General features: G+C 34.8%; 1 protein-coding gene across 2 annotated transcripts in view; it reads right to left on the reverse strand.

The window, feature by feature from the left end:
* Positions 1–18,781, reverse strand: part of LOC118735561 (chaoptin) — a 269,772-nt gene extending 250,991 nt beyond the window's left edge. For both annotated transcript variants that reach the window (XM_036465369.1, XM_036465370.1), the window contains exon 1: positions 17,854–18,781. The gene's annotated coding sequence lies outside the window, so the exon portion shown is untranslated. The remainder of the gene's footprint in view (positions 1–17,853) is intronic.
* Positions 18,782–20,094: the final 1,313 nt, after the last annotated feature.

Consider the following 20,094-nt stretch of genomic DNA (forward strand, 5'->3'; position numbering starts at 1 on the left):
ATTCCTCACAGTCGGAATCTAAATCCCATCCAAGCCCCGTTAAACTAATATTATTCACTATAATTTTTCTAACTACCTGAATTTCTTCGCCAAAGAAAGATCTTCGGTTTGTGTCAGAGGATCTGATGAAATGAAAAATCTATTGAAAACGTCTTGCAAGCTGTCAGCGCGACTCGTTTTCCTACTATAGATCTCTCTAAAGTTTTTAAAGTCCTTGTTAGATCCGCTAAATCCGCATTTTATTCATTGAGCAACCTTAAAATAATAAACCGTTTAAGTTCGAAATGAAACACAATCAAACTTAACCAGAAGTATATGTTTTTGTGTTTAATTAAAATCAAAGTGAAATTTTTAAAAAAATTTATTTAAAAATGCGCAGTGCTTTTGGTCTTGAGCTCGGATTCTTAATAAGGAAGGAACATACTTTATTGCAGCACAAAAAAGAAAATTATTCAGAAAATTACACTTGCAAAAAATAGAGGTTAGTTTTTTTTATACATATTTTTTTTAAACACATAATTTCAAAAAATACAAAAAAAAAAATAAATATAAATATAATACCGCTTTCTTACAATAACAATTTGAAATGCGCATTTGAATTTCTCAGTTTTGAAAAAAAAAAAAAAAAAAATTGTTCAAATTCATCAATTTTGGGCACGCACATCTCCCAGCCGAAAAACGGTATAAAGCTGAAAACTTACCCCCAAATGTAAAATTTAATGGGGGATAAACCTGGCGTTTTTGTTTTTCCGAAAAAAAAAATTTTTTTTTTAAATTGGATTTTGGCCCCAGTGTGCGTCGGCATGACGAAATTACATTTGTGTTGCCAGATGTATGGGCATCAATGGCACATGGTGACAAGAATCCGTAAAGACTTCTCATGTGTCCCAATTGTACTGATCGCGGCTCGTATGTATAGAGACAATGATTAAAAAAACGATAAATTAATAAGTGGAAAATAGTAATGATTAAGTAATAAATTTATGAATTAAAATTTACTTAGCATTTTATCGATAAATTACCGATATTTTCTTCGATAAATTTCTCCTCGATAAATTACCGATAATCATTCCGACAATTTTTCTAGATCATAGCTGAAAGCAAACTCAAGTATTTTCCGATAAATAAACTATTTCATTTTTCGATATTAATATCGATATTTGCATCGCTTATGTTTCGGTACCCTTATCCATGAATACGAATTTAAGGAAAAATTTTAAAGAAACGTATATTGCATATACTTACAATAAGTATTTCAACCGAAAACCTCGTACGTAAAGACCCCATTTATACGATTTTCCTTTTTCCAAATTTTTTAGCTGTACATCCCCTTTGCCAATCCCTCATCCCACAAATGTATCCTATATTCCTGTAGTCTTTCAAGACAGCAGCTCCAATAAGCGCAGCAAAGCAGCACGTCAGAACAATTATGTGGCCACACTAATTTTTTATTTCACTCTTATTTTAACTTTTAATTTTAGGACAATATTTTGGTAAATTAACAATTCTTTAGTGCAGCCATTAAATACACGCGACAGTGCTTGAGAGCTTAACGCACTGCTGAAACGGGTGACTACAAGCAAACAAACATACATAAATTAATACACAGAAACAAAAGCACAGAAAAATTTCAATAAAAATGCCGAAATGTTTAACATAAAACAAACCCAAAGACAAAAATAAAATTAAGTGCTCGCTACCGGAAAACGGCGGTTGACGCTGACTGCACTCTAAAACTTGACAAAGGACCTGTTTGTTTTCATTACTTATTTCTTGTTTCTTGTTTTTTATTTTTATTTTGCGTGCGCGCTTCATTTTGATGTGGCCATTTTTTCGGATGTATTTTGTATGTATTTACTTACGTAAACAAGCTTATGTGTGTATGTACATACATATGTTTAGTTATGCAAGTACATATAAATAAAAACCGCTGGCACTGTATGTTTACACGTTTCGAGCATAACAATTCGTAAATATTTAATTAGCCAGTGTCGCCAGTTAAAGGCTAAAAGCTAAGGCCGTTGTGTGGCGAGCGCCAGTAGGGCAGGGTGTTGGAATGCCGATTTTTTGTTGCCTCTAAAGTCAGTTTGCCTTTTTACGCCTAAAAGCAGGCGTAACAATTAGCATGACAAATGGAAAAAGGAGGAAATGTGCTTGAAGGTTTTTTCGAGCACTCTGATTAAGTATGAGTACTCGCCGTACCTTTAATAAAAATTTTATGTATATGTAGTACACATGTATGTATGTATGTATGCACTCGAAGCACTTGTAATTTTAAAACACTCTGTAAAGTTGGAAAATTTGCATTATTAAAAGTTTTGCTGCTACCACTTGTGCATGTTGCGGCCTGCGAGAGAGTTAGGAAAAACTGCTTATTTTCCAAATCCCTTTACGATTGTATAGCTGTAAATAATTTATGCAAATTCGCCAAACAAAATTCCGTTTCCACTTCGAATAAAATGAGCCAGCTTAGCAGAGCTGTAGCTCTATACAAAACATAAAAGTAGTAAAAGAAAAAACAGCGCATGAAAAATCGCGACACTTCGTGCCACGTAAAAGTCATAAAACGTCGCACATACATACATACATATAAACACAAAAATACAAAAAATGTTGTGTCTACTTACATATACATAGTACTATATTTCAGTGCAAACAGCGTTTGTCAATAGCGGTACACGAACCCAAAACAAAAAAAAAAACCGGTTGCACATTACAGGTCAGTCCTTGAATTTCAGTTGTTAGCATTGAATTTGATTTATTGGGCGCGGCAGGCATTACAACGCTTACACTATTCACGCATACGCTCTTGTCGTGCTTGCCTAACATTTTACAAGCTAAAATTTAGTGCGGAATTCGTAAATTGGCAATTGCGATTCGAGTGGCAATAAAGTGGTACTCGTTTGCCATTATCGCCGTAACGATTGTATTACGAAGGAAACTGTGGCGATTGTTTGGGTGGAATAGCACATGAAATAAAATTGGTGATTTTGTGATAAAACACTTTACATGGATTGATTTTGATATGCAAGTTGAAGCGATATTTTGATTATATAGGAACACAGTCTCGCTCCTAAATTTCATTTGGCAAAATTCCGCCATCTTGGATCTAAGTTTTTTTCGGAAGTTTTTGCGATTTGCACGCTTATTTTGCATTTGTCGTAAAACGTGGTAAAAAAAAAAATGTGTAGAGAATTTAAATTCCCACATTTAGTATATAGTAGGTGTTTTTGGAAAATAGAATTTTTATTGTAAAAAATTAGAAAAAACTGCGAAAAAAATTTATGTTGACAATTTCTATTGAAAATACATACATAGCATATTGAAATTCCAAAGTTGTAGAGAATTTCATTCTTCACAACTTTATACCGGGAACGTGCCAAGCATAGCGATCAGCCCAGTAAAATTATATAAATTTGGTAGGAAAATTAAAAAAAAAAAAAAATTAAACGGCGATGATTTTTTTATGCAGTTTATATCTATTTGATACGTAGGATCCATTCCTCAATCTCGGCTTTTCCTACAGAGACTGGTAGGTATTTCCATTTGGTAGGTTAATGGGCTAGACTGGAGGTTCCGCGACAATAATAGTTATTTGCGAAAAATAGAAAATATGTACCTGAAAACATTTTAGCAACCTTGTTTACACGAATATTTCACGAATAACGGCGGCCGCAAACATATAAACACACGCATGGGTGTAGCCAGGTAGGGGCAGGGGGTTCTCGAGCCTCCCCCCCTAACTTTCAAATTTTCCTTATATATATAAAAAATAGTACCCTGAAATGCCAGCTTAATAGGGTCGAGCTCGTGGGCTGAAAAAAGCTTGATCATAAACCCACTTAATTCCACCATTGCCCCATTTATCAAAAGAAATAAAGTCCATTTGACTAGACCCAACTTGGCTGGGACAGAGATATAATTCTCAGAAGCGATGAAGTATCTAGGGGTAAGTGCTCTGAAGCGATAATAACTAGGATTAACGAAGGGTCCCAGTATGCTATACCGATGGATCGAAGATGGACGACGGGATTACTCTGGCAGGCGAACTTGGATTAAGATTCCAGGAATGGTTGCCAATGGGCAAATACCCAACCATGTCCCATGCGGATGTCTGTGTTCCCCAATGGCTTCGTAGAAGGACAAATAGGGCCAGAATTTGAACCAACTGGGAGCCCACTGGGGCTGACTATTTTGCTCGGCTTGGAGCCCAAATGCGCTTGCATGGTCCCGAGCCTTTTGTGGGCTGGTGGAGCAAACCCCAGAGTATATTCTATGTGACTGCACACGTTTCACAAACAGCAGACTTATACACCTTTGGGGATCGCTTGCCTTCTCCATCCAAAATTTGGAACATGGCAATCTGCAAAGTGCTTAACTTCGTCTACATTTTTAACAAACTTGAAATTAAAAAACAAATTAAACCCAAAAAATTTTTGGTAGGTTTTGATTGGTTTTGGTAGGAAAAGAAAATTCTCCGTGGCCACACTGTCTTTGATGCTGATTCCAGTTTTTTTTTAGCGATGTGGATAGCCAAACGATGGGTTGGTTGACAAGGCAGCGACCATACAAGAAAAAATGCAACGATTTAGAAAAAAAGAAATATTTAGCTATTTACCCCTTATACGTAGACGAGAAGATCGTTTAATTTGGTGGAAGCATAGTCGCAATGAATTTCCAAATTTGTTAAAACTGGCAATGAAGTATCTCTGCGCACCACCTTCCTCAGTAAACTCGAAATGAGTGTTTAGTGCATCGGGTTGCGCGATAATGCTGATTTTTATAATGAAAAATATATAAATCAAATTTGATTGTAAAAACACAACAAAAAAAAATTAACTAAATTTTTAAATTGAATATTCTACAATCGAAATCCGGAAATCCTGGCAGTAAGTGTTTGTTGCAAGTTCTTTAATGCTTAATATAAATCTACATATATATATATATTTTTTTTTTACATTTAATTTCACTCAAGATTTTTGCAAGATTTCATAAAATATCTCAACTAAATTATTCCAAACACATGCAGTATCTAATGAATTTCCCACCTAATTTGCAAACATGTAATTTTTTCTCACCTTACCCTCTAATTGAGACACATATGTATGTATGTGTTTAGTATTACGATGCAATGAAACATAGCTTCACAGTTGCTAATCACTAAGCGCATTCATAATACACCACAAGGCGCCGCCAAGTGAATATGAGTTGTTGTAACGCAAGCAAGGGCTCATACGTGCAATGTTTATTTACATAGAATATTTATGGCGTTTCGTGAAATATTTTGCCATGACTGTAAACAGCACGACGTCAGCGATTATTTTTATTTTGTAAAATCTTAATTCACTTTTTACATGCCTTCTCACTTTGCTAAGCAATGTCATTTGTTTCACCTACTACCAGTGCTACAGCTTAGCGATGTTACAAGTATAACCATTGGACACGCAAGGATTGCATGCAAATTTTTTCATACTTTATAAATATGTACTAAAATGCGCTTGGCAATTTTTTGTAGCATGTACGAAAGAAAAGGAGAGAAGGAGAAGGAGCACTTAACGAGCAGAACTCAATGTGGATTTGTGCGGCATTGCTTTGCACTTGCTTGGCCGAACTTACGTGCCAATAATAATGAAATTTTGCATTTTTTCCCATTTTCTTGTTATCCGTATCTTGTTAGCGAGTAAAATGGAATACATAAGTGTGCAGCAAATATGAAACTTGTTAGTGCGAGCGCAGAAGGATGTTGGCAGCCTGAGAAAAAATCCAAGGTGGAAGTGATACAAAGCAGGAAAAAGCAAATGCAAATATAAAAACTATTAAGAAATAAGACGCGAAAAGCACGAAAACGTGACCATAATGGCAAAGAAAACAATCGAATATCCAGCGACACACCTTTATAGGCTGCGAAGCGCAAGCAGCAAGCAGTAGCGAGGTGGAGAAGTAAAAAAAAAATAAAATTGAGCAAACAGCAGCGGTAAACATACATACATATGTATGGCAAGACGTAGCGGCCAGTGCAATGGCCAGCCGGTTCGAGTGGCAGCCATCCGTTTATATTTTCTGTGACTTCCAAAGAACACTGCTTTGTCCTTTTCATATATAGTTTAGGTGCCTCCGTGGCTTTAATTTACTTGCCACTTTCTATGTATTTACTTTGGCACAATTGTGTGACAAGCTGTGTACAATAGTGTAAACTAGGTTACTGCTTTGCTCTTTGTTTACACGCAAGTATTCTCTTTCATTCGACTTTGCTTCTTCTTCTGTATTGTTTCTACATCTTTCTCTTCGTTTGTTCCTTCATAGCAGCTTCTTATTCGGCATACTCGTAGGCGCAAAAAAAAAACATAAATAAACTCAAGTGTCAAATTGCAAACACACAACACATTTACCCAACAAACAACAAAGCAATGTCTTCTTCAACTTGTGAATTGGTTCTGCAGGTACTTAGTCTTTTTTCCAATCGCCTGTGATTCTGCAACCTTACTGGATTTATGATTTTAAAGGATCTAAAATTATATGATTCTCACGAATTCTTAAGTTTGCTCCATAATTTAGAATTTTTCACATGGCTCGAGAGAGATAATTAGAATAAAATCAGTCACTTTCTGTCTTCTGGATGAACTTAGTGCCACAAGACAGAAAAAAATAAACCTATTTGCATTTCGTAGGCCGCAGTATTCCACAAGTCCTGCCAGCTTCTTTTCAAACAATAGAAATTCACAGAGAAGAACCAACAAATGTTTTATATCCACTATTTTCATTGTAAATAAGCCTTGTAGTTAGAAAATATTGACCATATTGTGAAGTGAACCGATCTGACTCAGATTTTATCAAGAAGAATGTTGATACCACATTACTTATTTACTTAGCCTCCAAAGTTATTTTTGGGGCACACGGAGCTTCCGTCAGACTGCTACTTGAACTTTGGCATGCAGCAAAGTTATCATTCTGCTAATAAAAAAATATATATCATTAGAGCATGGCCAATTATTCCTAAAGACCGCCCAAGGAAGAAAGTCAGATCTTCAACCAGTTGTGGTGGATAAAAAACTAGTTGAACGTCGATATTTAAACTAGTTTCTTTCCATATTGGGTTGTATTTCAAACTGCCAGAACAGTGCTGTGGCTATAGGTGCGTATTGCTAATATGCAGGCCTGGTCCAAAGATTATGGAAAAATGACTTAAATATTAACAGGGGTCGCCCCTCGGCATCGTCCTGTAAGGGCATTTCTAGCCTAGAAGAGTTTCTTACCATTCGGAGGCAATGTAAAATTGTAGGTCACTCAAGTTGCATCAGAAACGCAGCTCCAAAAATTTCTATCGAGTTCATTATTTTTCTTCGTTAGGTTCTAAATGCTATCTTTTGTACTTTGGCGATGACTGGGATGATTCCGGTTAATGGTTGAAGACGGTAGGTGGCGCTGGAGTCGAGGTTTTGTAAAATTAATATTTATGGCCGATTTGATTTATTTTCGAAATAAACCAATGACTGTAGTGGTTATAATCTCTATCACCAAAAACACAAAAACAATGAATGAAATTTTATTGGTTAAAAATTTTATTTTTCTTTTCCAAGAATTTTTTATCGATATTTTTTTGTTTATATTTTTTCGATCATATTAGAACCGTTATTTTCACGTTTATTTATTGGATCCAGAATAATCGTTTTTTTTTCATACAACATAAAACACAAAAACAAAAAAATAAATTTTAATGGTTAAAAATTTTAATTTTCTTCCAAGAATTTTGCTATCGATATTTTTTATTTATATTTTTTCGATCACATTAGAACCGTTATTTTTACGTTTATTTATTGGACCAAGAATAACAGTTATTTTCATATTTTAGATACAATATCATCACTTTTATTTTTTTACTTTTTTTTTGATCATACTAGAACCGTTTTTACTCTCATTTTTTCCAAATCTAATTTTTTATTTAATAAACATTTGAAAGGGAAATAGAAACGCGGTCTCCATTAAAACGGTTTTAAATGATCGAAATAACTCCAAAATAATAATTATTTTTTATCGAAAAAAACAATAAAATTTTATCGAAAAAATAAAACCCCAAATTTAACGGTTATTCTTGATCAAAATTATTTAAAAGAGTAATAATTGGGAGTATTCATATAACGCGATTAATTACCGATAAACGTTATAGAATTATAAATTTCATAAAAATTTGTAGTTTTATCACGTTTATCGGAAGTTTTGATGTTAGATGTACGCCCTTACTGTAAATAACTATTTCACTAACATTTTTCAGGGGCACTGGCTACAAAAAATTTACCCGACAGATGGCGCTGGATTCGAAAGATTTATAAAAGCCGTATTTACAATAACATCTGGCTCATATTCAAAATTTATTTCCTACGCTATTTACACAAAAAGATGTATTCCTGCAAGAATCTTAGTTTCCAAATACACTGGATTTGGTTCATTTTTAGAACATACAAAGTTTAATAAACATTGGTACACAAATCAACACAAAAACAAAAAATTAAATTTTAATAAAAATCTGCAAAATAACGATTATTTTGTTATCGAAAAAAAAACCATAAAATTTTATCGAAAAAATAAAACTCCAAATTTCACGGTTATTCTCGATCAAAATTATTTACTTTATTTATTTATTCATATTTATTTCAAAAAAGAAGATTAGAGTTCAAGAAAAGTATTATTTCCCCAACTTAACCTTAAATATTTTTTCTTAAGCCTAATGGTTAATTGGGTGTACATACATATATACTGGTATGTTATCACATACACACACCTGCAGCACACTTGAGTTTCACACATTGTTCAGCAGCAACAGCAACAGCAACAACTAACGCCAGTTCGCAGATAAGTCATAAGACGTCGTACTTAAGTGGCGGCGACACTTTGGAGCTTTTCGTTGTTTGCTTTTGTTTTAAACACACAAGACAAAAAACTATTCATACACTTTTGTGCCGCTATTCAATTTTCCTTTTATTTCTGCTATACAAATACTATGTATTGTTTGGTTTTCACCATCAGCACCACGCCTCTTTCATGTCTGCCACCTGCTGGTTGTCTGCATTGTTGGCTGAATAACTACAACTTAGCATACTTCCGGTATGGAAGCTTCACATTTGCAAATGTCTACAGCTAGTAGTAGCTGGTATTTGCTAAGAAAATTGTGCGATTTTGAATGTGTATGAATGTGTGTTAGTGTATTTATGCACACACTAACATACATAAATACATGAGCCTTCAAAATATATGAGTTGAGTTCATATCATGTAGCAGGCAGCGAAAAGCCTTTGCCTCGCATCCTTGTGCACTTCTTCAGTGCACAGTCACTGCTAAAATTATGTGCCTGAACTAAACCTCCACAACCTTGCACGCCCCGCCCCCTATGCCTTTATTCACTCTCTCTCTCTCTCTCGCCCGCTTGTATGCATTTTAATTGCATCACATTACAAATTGTATGAGCTCATGAGTTTTAGATATTAAATAGCTCAGCGGCAGATAGGCGCATGCATATATGAATTTGTGTGTGTGTGTGTGTAAGTCATGGTTGACGGCAGATTTTGTTAGATAAAGTCGAGTGTCTGTCTGTGTCTGCAGGTGTATGCCATGTGTGTTTGCATGATGTATGTATGTATATACATGAAGGCTTTCCGAGTAAAGGCTGAAAGTTTGCGGAAGTATTTACACAGTGCAATGACTTTGTGTCACAATGCAACTGCTATTTGTTAGTTTTGATTAGGAAATTTGTAGGAAATTGTAGTTTTGCTGGCAGTTTAGCATTTTTTGTACTTTTTTGTACTGGAAGTTGTTGATAAAAGTGGTCTAGTGTGTTTTACCGTGTACTCATTTACCTTTAAATGCGGACACTAGTTTGATTCAATGCTCTTGTGCTGCCTACAAATATAGTCATGAATTTGAAGAGTAATCCGGAATTAAGTACAAATCCACGCAAATTACTCAAAACATGGCATCCAGAAATCGGAACACGAAACTCCTAACTGAAAAAAATGCCACTGCTGCCTGTGTGAACATAACCTTACGGGAATCTACTAAATAATAGCAGGTTCTTTTATAAACGCACATTGGGGTAGAGGCTCAGGAAGAACTGCAGTGTCATTTTTAATGTTGTCTAACTCGAAATGTTATCGCAAGCACTCTGAGTCGTATGCACAAAAACTAAGCAATTGCTCTTTCTCAAAATTTCAGACCTAAACTAAAAAAAAAACCAGTGTTACCACTTTGTGAGTAATTTCTCAAAACGTGAGAAATTTCGGGTGCACTTGAGTATTTTGCCATTGCCTGCCGAGGGACGACCGCTGTTAAGGAAAAACCTTTTTTCTATATTTTTTTGTGATGTTGCTTTCACCAAGGTTTGAACCCAGGTGCTGCGGAGTGGAAGCGCGCACTGCTTACCACTACACCACAGCGGCCGACACAATATATATATATATATATATATATATATATATATAGGTAACGGTAGGGGCAATGCTATTGCAAAAACAGACGCAAGGTGGCGCTGGAGTCGAGTTATTTCTAAAGATCGTTAAATGAAGTAATTCGGCAACACCACGGATCAAAGTCAAATTACCACTGTTGAATCAACCACTAAACAGAACAAAGACAACTCTTGACTAATGCCTACAAATACAATTGTAAGATATTTAAGGTATTGAGTCGGAAATAAGTTTATGTGTATTGAATTTCTATGGACCAATGATACTCCCCCATTTTGAAATTGCCAGCAACTTACCGGATCATTGTTGTCGCAAAAACTTTTTCACGGACATAACGCTTTCGTTAGGTTATCTAAGACAGCAATGGAAGATATGCATTCTGACGGCCACAAAACCAAACATGAATGTGAATTATGGGTGAAAACGTTGGACGAAATGTTTAAAAATATAAATAAAATTTGGGCAGCACGAAGTGCGCCGGGTCTGCTAGTTGTAAATAATAAAAACATGTTTCGACACGCAGAAATCAAAAAAAAACTTTGTATTGCCTAAAAAAGCAATATGACCTTTCATGCATATTGCAACGTGCGACGTCAGTAACTTCTTCTAAAGGACTTTTAATCTTCAAGCATATGAAAAATCCAAAAAATTATTTAAAAAATTCAGTGCCATGTAGAATAAAAGTATGGGGATCCAAAAAAGAACGCTTTTGTACGCTTTTGAGTTCTATTCTCCTTCTCTCGCAATCGCAAAACTAAACTTGATTTTTGTTTATTAAATAAGCAATCATTTTCTTTAAAGGATATTGAAAATAAAAGATTACTAACTAAATAAATGATCTAAGTAAAAAAAGTTTGAAAAAGTGCCAACTTAAAGGACGTAAACTTGTACACGTCTCTCAGATATACGTTATCTTTTGAGGTCAAAAAATACCGTTATTTCAGCAGCTACTGAAAATTTCGTACATTTTAAGCGAAAATGCTACAAATGTAGACTACCGAGCGCTTGAAGGTTTAGAGATCCAATACATATAAACATTATATGTATGCATTTAAAATAACTACACTCTGCACTTTTTCGTTATACTTATTATCACCAACTTATGTGAATACCGTAACGTTTCAAGACCACACTAAAATTACTATGAACCACAAACTCAGTTAACAAAAACACACCTAAAGTCAGGTGACTACTCATTAAAGTCAAAGTCAGTGCGCACATACACGCCCCCATACAAGGTAGTAAGTACATCAGTGCTGAGACATCTAAACATATGTATATATGTATGTACGTAAGTATGCGCAATGAAGTGTAGCACTTGAACGAGACACACGCACACACATCGAGCCACCCGCACACACACAAACAAACAAACAAACGGTAATGCCATAAGTTCGTTTAATAACGTTAAGTTTCGCCAACAAAACAAGTAACGAAGCAGTTGTAAATAAATAAAAAATGTAAAACTTAGCATAACCGCAGGCGTTGTGGCGTACATTAATGAAGATGGCGGTGAAGCGGGTAAAACAAGCTGCGTAGCATCAAAGCAAAGCAACAATACAGCAAGCGAAAGATGCAACAGCAGATACTAGCAGAAATGGTGGAGGGCAAAAACACAGCGCGGTGTATTTATTTAAAAACTTTGGTCTCGAAATCATTTACCAGCGCAACGACTGAGGATGCGAGCGTTTGCAGTGAAACTCGTTGAAGTCTAGAAAGATGTACCAACTAGTTAAATAAATATTTTTATGAAGGAGTACATACATACGTATGTATGTGTGCAAGTTTGCGCTAGTAGTATATACATAAAAGCTACGCTAAACTTTTTGCTGACGGGAATATAAAGTTCAAATAACCGAGAAAATATGGCTAAGCAAAAATATACGCAAAAATAACATAAGGCGATGTTAGATCGTTGAAGTTAGAAGACAGAGAATAGTAAAACGTGGTGGCGGCTTGTGGAGGGAAAGAGGAAAATGCAAAAGTTGTAAGTTTAACTGCGTCATAATTAAAAAAAAAAAATAAAAAAAATATTTGGCAAAATATTGCGCTATTTCGATAGTGGTAGTTTTAAACGAAATCTATTTGTAGTTAGCAAGCGCAAGTACACACCCCAAGTTATGTTCATTTCAATTCAAAGGATCTATGCCTTTCTGTTTCATGTGAAACGAAACCCAATTTTTTTTGCAAAAATTCACTTATATTTAAATCTAATAAATAAATTTTAACGATAATGTTTAAACTTAACCCAAATCGTGCCAGATTATTATTTTTTAGATTTTTTTGATTTCGCCTATATACAGGGTAAAGTAACGTAAAGGAAAAAATATGACTAAAACTTTGGGAGTAGTATAGTTCTTCCGATATCGGCCGTTGCCATATGGCAACACGGGACGTATTCAAGATGGATTGTTAGAGGACAGTATTTGGCTAAAATATGAACTAATAGAAATATTGTGTATAAGTTTAAATACATTTATTGGTAATATATGCATATTCTACGTGCAAAGCGGATGAAGAAGTTAATGAAAAGAAGCAAACCATTTCAAACATAAACCCACATCACATTTTGCACACGCTACCCGTCCTTTAGTTTTGCATGCTTCACCAGCCCAACGAAGTTTTTTTGTCAATTTGTATGGGTCAGTGGTGTAGTCACAAAAAGATATAAGGTCCCAGTGTGGAAACCGCCGTGGCTAGGTATTTAGCATCGAGCTGTCAATTAAAGACGACACAAAGTATTTGGGAGTAGTGATGGATAGTAAGCAGCTGTGGATGCGCAATGTTGAAGAAAGAGAGAAGAAGGCCACTAACGCCCTTTATGCATATAAAAGAATGCTGGGAGTCACTTGGGGTTTGGCACCTGCTCTAATGCATTGGGGCTACACAGCAATAGTCAGCCCAATACTGCTCTATGGCGCTTTGGTGTACTGGCATGCCGCAAAAAAGTCCTTATGCCGCGGGCCAACAGAGATGGTTCAGCGCCTAGCGGCATTGTGCTTCGCGGGAGCGCTGAGATCCACTTCGACGGCTGCTCTTTAAAAAACCCTGCTACGAAATATGCACGTAGATTTACGGTCATAGGGAAATCAAATTTCAGAAACTATGGGCACCGCTTAATTGGGCCGCACAGACTTCATGGCATCTAGCTTTAAGTGGAAACGAACTTTTTGCACAATGATTGAGGAGGAGAGATGGCGCAAGGGAATGAAACCTAGCCATAGATCCCTAAACATTTTCACGGACGGCTCTAAAATGGTAACGGGAGTGGGTGCCGGAATTTACTGCTCGCAATTGAACGTCAGGCGAACAATAAGGCTACCTGACCATTGCAGAATATTTCAAGCAGAGGTTTTCGCAATGAGGATAACTGCAGAGCTAGCATTCACCAAAACGACAATCAATTCAAAATTAAACCTAATCCAGGCGGCAATTAAGGCAGTTTCCTCATATACTTAGTATTTCATCCATAAACGTCCTTTCCAGCCGGGAAGCCATTGACAAGGTAGACGCTGACAAAAGGCTACATATCTGTTGAGTGCCCGGTCACAAGGGAATCTAGGGTAATGAAATAGCAGATGAGAATGCAAAAAACGTAACCAGTCTTCCCTGGAACAGACAAACTACATTTGTACACCACTTCAACACTGGTACAATGAAACACACGATAATATGATTAGGCAGTTCAGAGTTAGATGGGAATGAGTTAACCACCTGCAAAACTGCAAAAATACATACAAACGATTTTTGTTCACACCGTCTCATACGTATCAAAATTTGGTAAAAAGAGGAACAGTTCACATTACGCCCCGTGTTGCCATATGGCAATGGACTTAAAAAACACTTAAATTAAAAATTTTTTTTGCTAGTACATAAAATCATGTGTTAATTTTTTTTTTTGTCAGTGCCATCAGATATGTACGATTCGTTCTATTTTCAAAAGTGAAGTGTCAGTTTAAAAAGCTTGAAATGTAGACATTAGAGGTTTATTAATTTTTTTTTAAAGTTGCCACCTGTTAGAAAATTAAATTAAAATTGTTTAATAAGTTAAATGAATTATTAGGAGATGGGTATTAATCGAAATATGTAGGAAAATGATTTATTTATTAACTAAATGTAGAGGGTTGCCACCAGTTAAAAAATGAAATTCCATTGGAATTGGAATGGGAGTCAGGCGAAATACGTGTAAGAAGGTTTTAGCTTGAAAATATTACGAGAAGGGTTGCCACCTGTTTGTTAAGTATAATTTAGTTAAACTAAAATAATACTTGTGTCAAACTAAAGGTTTACGATATCGTATTTGTTATTTTATTACAAATACATATATTGTCAATCAGTGATTTGTTCTGATTACATTCCTTTTAAATTACCGGACTCTTAAATTAACACAGTAATGTTTTTGCTCTTCACTAATTTCTTGCTAAATATGTCCAAATTTTTCTTTTTTCTGATACCCATATTGATATACATATTTCAGTTACTTATTCCCTTAACTAAAGTGAATTTGATTTTTTAAACATGTGGCAACCCTTCAACGTGTCGTTTAAAAGTAAAGCATTTTCAAACCATTTCAATTGATAATCATATTGTAATATCTAGTTCATTTAACTTATCAAATAATTTTAATAAAATAACAGGTGGCAACCCGTTTCCAAAAAAATAAAACTTTATTGCACATCCACTGTCAAGAAAATGCAAAACCTCGTATGAGTGGTTGCCTTAATTTTATAGGAGAGAGATAAACTTGTCTTATTTCAAGACGGTAAGTATCGATTTTTTTCGTATGAATAGATTAGTACTTCATGGCAAGAGCTTCCGGTGAGCGAATATCTTTTTTAGCACAACAGTCAGTTACGAGGTTTGCAGAACCACGATACGCGGCTGTGTACTTTAAACGAAGATATATTTTTTTTCTTTTTGAGAGCTTGACCAGTTTCATAACTTATACCACATATCTTAAGATCTAACCGCCATAAACGCGTAAGTGAATTTTTTTTTTTTTTTTACAATTTAGTTTTGATGCAAAAATGCTCCTAGAGCAGCGAGATGCATTTCTACATCAAAAATAAAATTTTGGGTTCGAGATGTTTTTCTCAAAACTCACTTCTGAACTGTACGCGGCTTTTATCTATGATTTTGAGACCTTTATAAGAATGGCGAATGGTTTTCACTTCTTCAAAATGAAAATCTAAGGAGCCTCTATTTACTCTATAACCCAACCTAATCTGGGCCCAAATTCACAGTGAGTAGTTGTTGGTTAACTGAATCTGACAAAATTCTTAGATGTACCTAAGGCTTGATATTTTTGTCTTTTTTCATTTAGAGAGGTCCATAATTTGTCACTTTTGTTTAAACATTTCACTGCAATATGAAATGTTGTTTTCCTTTTTTAATTGTTAGTTTTTTCCATTATTAAAGTACCCACGGGATTTGGACATGGCGTATTTATGAGTAACATTATTAGTTGCTCATATTTCATGTATGTACGTACATAAAATCACTCGATTTAACCAGCGATTACGTAACAGATTAGTTACAAAATTTTTTTATTCCTCCGAAAACCAAGAAAAAAGCATTTAAATGTTGATCCAACCTTCAGCACGATCATACAAAACAATTTAAAAATTATTTGATTACTTTGGAAGGAGTTTCAGTTCCTCCAAGAGACATTTTGTTCAGAGACAAACTGGCTTGGACTTTCTTCACACAGACAAAAACTATTTACTTGAAATATTTATACACCTTTCTTTTACCTTGATGATGTACATATCGCACACGATCTTCAAAAGTGAACCAACTCAAAATTACGCGTTCGTCAGAAAATGCGAAGAACTATTTCTTAGCACATGCTAATCATATGGGCAGGAGGGGCTTTACCTTAAGTTTTTTTTTTACCAATTATAACTTTTAGTTAAGTTTTTTTTTACCAATTATAACAATTATTTACTCCAGCTTTTTCTTTTTGAGTAACTAAACAATTTTTGTTTTGCCTAAAACGATGTGGGGATTAAATACATCATAGTCAAACAAAAAGTGAATTTAGAATTTGTTTTATAACAACCTCTTTTTATTAGAACCTCTTGCATTTCAAATGTTGCGTGTGCGGCGAATATTTTTTGTGATTCCTTGTTAGATGGCACGGTAAAATGAGAATTCTCTAGACGAAAATTAAGCAGATTTTTTTAGAATTCCTGCAGCGGTCCGCCTAATTTCGACCTTCAAAAATCGCGTAATAGAAAAAAATTAGCATAAAGACAGGCAAACATGTATGCTGAAGATATAAAATACAATACCGAGTGCAAAATAGACTAGTAATGGAAATTTTGCATATTTTTAGGCACACTTGCTATCTATTAAGCAATTTTCGATGGTCAAAATTGTGCGCACCGCAACGAGATTCCTAAAAACATTTGCTTACTTTTCATCTACAGAATTCTCATAACTAGACTTCGTTTTCTGCATAAAAATACGCAGTCTGCGCACAACAGAAAACAACAGCGCCCGAAAGCATGGAAATTTAATTATTTGACTTTCGGCTCGCAATTGTATCAAATTTACGATCCATCATTTACAATTTTATGTTGCATATTTTTAGACACCTCCACATACTTTCAGTTTGGAAATTTTGGAGACGATTTTAAAAACAAATATACTGGGAGTGCAAGACTAATTTAATGATGCGTGGTATACTCGTATTAAAGAAATGTATGTATGTACACATCGTGCCCTAACCGCGAAAAAGGCATAAGCCACATTTTTTTATTTTTTTTCTTTTTGATGCAGAAATGTTACTAAAGCATACAGATGCATTTGTGCAACAAAAATAAAACTTTGAAGAAAAATTTCGATTACGTCTTTTTGGCGGTTAAGGCTGGATATGTTACGGCTTTAAAATTGCAAATTGCTATACATTACGGTGGTCCATAAATGTGGGACGCATATTTTTACATACGATTTCCTAAGCCTAAACCCCTACGTCGATGTCGAAGGTATCACATATAAATTTTGGTCACGATTGGAGACGGTGAAGGCATGTCGCACAGGGAGCAAAGTTCAGATAACCCTATGAAAACGTCTTAACCGACCCGATATCGGGACCAAAATTTATATATGACATCTTCGACTTTAGTAGTTTCGATTTTGGGTATTAAAAGAAAAAATATATTTTTATTTTTTTGAGTCTCCATAGAGGCATCTGGCCTTTTACCCCTTCGCGACATGCCTTAACCGCCTCCAACCGGGACCAAAATTTATATGTGATATCTGTGACAGTAGTATTACTGATTGAGTGGGTGATACGTAAAACAATCGCTCATTTGATTTTAAAGACCACCCTTCTATACATACATAACATTTAATTAAAAATTCGCTGTTAAAAATAATTGAAATATTCGCTTACTTCGTTTTTTATTTACACTGAAGCCTTAAAAATTCTGCACCACCCACTAAAGTTCAGGAAGTAGTAGGTATGTACTTGAAAAGTTTTTGTTTACTCTCTCAAGTATTTACAATGAAATTATGAATGTGGATGTATTGCATGCAACATTTCAATAACTTCATGCAATGTGGTATTTTCAGGCGCACTACACCTTAGTTTTGTTGCTGCAAAACAGCAGTCGATGTTTTCGTTTTCATTTTCACTTAAATACCACAAATATCATCAGTTATGATTGGAATGCAAACAATCTTATAAACAGGCATTCAATCAATCAATTAATTTGGCAGTCAGCTGTGATTGCTAACAAGTTTGCCAACAAAAAATTTTCTATGCAACATTGCGGTAAAAAAAGTAAACAGCGTCAAAACTATTCGAGGCAATTAATTAAGTAGCTGCTTTTTTGCAATCACTGTTTTTTTGCACGATTCTGAACTGAACACAACAGTTTGGTGTTATGCGTTTGGTTTTTTTTTTAATACCTGTGCCTGTTTTTTGTTTAAATAATGAAAGCGATTTTGGATGTTTCAAACTTTTTTTTTTGTTTCAAACTTGACTCGCTTTAAATTTCATTTGTCTCTTTTTTCACTTTATACATTGACCACTTTCGCACTTTCGACTATACGAACGACACACTTTTCATTTGCTTTACGACTGCATTTAAAAACACCGGTTTTCTCTGCACCGATCTTATGCAACTTACATTCAATATTTTAAATCTTTCAACACTTCGATCCAAAGTCGTATAGCAATATTACATTCCAGGCTTTTACTTAGCACAATTCACTGAACACACACACACGTTTTACATCACCGACGCGTACGCGACGACCTCCAAAGAAACACCAATCACCACCAACCACCTCGACGACGTGAATGCGGCAGCAGCAAATAACTTTCGTATACTGAAATAGCCGCACGACAAATGTCGCATTTTATGCGACAAACGTAAATTTCGATGCACTTCGGCAGGGGCGCAATCGTTTTTCATATTTCTTGCATTGCTATTGCTGTTGGTATTTTTTTTTTTTTTTAGTACAAACGAAGCATAGACAGAGCGCAACTTGCGAACAATGCGCATAGCTGAACTTTTTTTGAAATCATAAAAAGAGAGGAGCTGGTGCATGCCTGGCTGAATAACGGTGGATTCGCGGAAAATTTGTTGTCCTAGTCCTGACTTTTTCTAGGTAGTTTGTATATATAGATAGTGTGTATGTGTGTGTATGTAGCTGAGTTGTGAGAAAATTCAAGCGCGCGAGAGGCAGAAAGAGAGAAAAGCAAGTAATGCGAAAATGGCAATTGATTTGAATTTCAAATAAAACGTGAGCATGCGCATCGAATTGGAGAGTAGAAATTCGGATATTAGAAAATTCTTTCACGTTCGAAGATAAAAACATAGAAAATGTTTCGCGTTTTTTGGTCCTTATTCTATGTTTGATTTTTGGTTATTAGCAAATCTATGTACATATATATGTACGGCCTTATTCATAAAAGGTAAATTAGATAAAATAGCTTTATAAAGTGAGATTTTCATTAAAATTTTCGTTTTACAAAGCGGAAATGTCTTCTTTATTTTTTATGAATTTAGGTGATGCAATATAAAAATGTAGCCGTTTTTTTATTAAAATTTCTCTCAAAAAACAGTGGATTTAAACCAAATTTTCATAAAATATTCCTTAGAACCGAGACACGATCTTTGACTATTTTAGTCCGCTAGATGGCGCATAAGTCGACGTACTATGTAAAAAATCTGAATTTATCCGTAACGTATAACACCGTGCGACAATAAATTTTACACACAAAAACCGAATATACTAGCGAAACAACGGGTCAATTGTAGTAAAACTGCGTACTTAGTTTTTCTCTCTGTTTTTAAAGGACTTTGAAATTTAAAAAATATGGGTATTTCAAAAAATTATTTAAAAAATTCGGTGGAATGAAGGATAACAATTAGGGTATAATATTAAATAAAAAAATTCTGTAGAATTATAAAATAATAAATTTTTTGGTGCATAAGGACGAATGGGTATGGTTAATGTCCTAAATATACAAATTATGTGCTTAAATATATTTGAAAATTTGCAATTTTTTTTTAAATTGTTGTTTGATGACTGATATTCGCACCACCTCATCATAAAATTTCGTCCTTATAAACCAAAAAACTTTTTTTCTTTTGAATTCTACAGAATTTTCTCTCTCACATAG

Source organism: Rhagoletis pomonella, unplaced genomic scaffold (assembly GCF_013731165.1).
Source record: "Rhagoletis pomonella isolate Grant_MI unplaced genomic scaffold, Rhpom_1.0 Rhpom_scaffold_00003, whole genome shotgun sequence".
In the NCBI taxonomy this organism is placed as follows: Eukaryota; Metazoa; Arthropoda; class Insecta; order Diptera; family Tephritidae; genus Rhagoletis; species Rhagoletis pomonella.